General features: G+C 63.2%; 1 protein-coding gene across 2 annotated transcripts in view; it reads left to right on the top strand.

The window, feature by feature from the left end:
* The first annotated feature begins 157 nt into the window (after nucleotides 1–157).
* Nucleotides 158–571, top strand: part of HDLBP (high density lipoprotein binding protein) — a 76,874-nt gene continuing 76,460 nt past the window's right edge. The window contains exon 1 of one of the 2 annotated variants that reach the window (XM_005857689.2): nucleotides 158–289. The gene's annotated coding sequence lies outside the window, so the exon portion shown is untranslated. The remainder of the gene's footprint in view (nucleotides 290–571) is intronic. The other variant, XM_014546708.1, reaches the window with a different exon arrangement.

Below are 571 nucleotides of genomic sequence, written 5' to 3' on the forward strand. Positions count from 1 at the left end.
CCACGTCGCCCCGCCCCTTTGCCAACGCATTCCTCTCCTCTGCGCGACCTGTCCTGTCTCCCCTCCCCCATGCGCCGGTTTCTGAGTGCGCAGGCGCAGGCTCGTCCGCGTTTTCCGCCTCTGCGCAGGCGCCGTGCCCCTCCCACGGCGGTTGGCCATATAGATGCTGGGGGTGGGGGGGAGGTCAAGCGTAGCCTCTTCTCCTTTACCAAGATGGCGGCTTGTCCCTGTTTCTCCACAGTTCCCAGCTTGTGAGCCTGATCTCCTTACGCTGGTAAGACTGGAACAGGTAATATGATTCTTCGCCTGTGGGTAACTAGAGTGGAAGTAAGGAAGTCTCTTTAGAAGGAGCTAAGTGACTGCTGAGGAGAACAGAGGCGTTCGGGGAAGGGCAGGTGGCGGTAAGTGTGCGGAGCGACCGCAGGGATGGGCGCCTTCGCCTCTGGCCCTCTCCTCCAGGAAGATGGCGGCAGCACCGAGCTGGAAGCACTGGAGCGGGGCCGGAGTGGGGATGGCAAGCGGATGAGCGGGCCGCTCCAGCCCTGGGCCACCGTCGTCTCGATGGTCGGGG

The sequence above is a fragment of the Myotis brandtii genome, unplaced genomic scaffold (assembly GCF_000412655.1).
Source record: "Myotis brandtii unplaced genomic scaffold, ASM41265v1 scaffold112, whole genome shotgun sequence".
NCBI classification, from domain to species: Eukaryota; Metazoa; Chordata; class Mammalia; order Chiroptera; family Vespertilionidae; genus Myotis; species Myotis brandtii.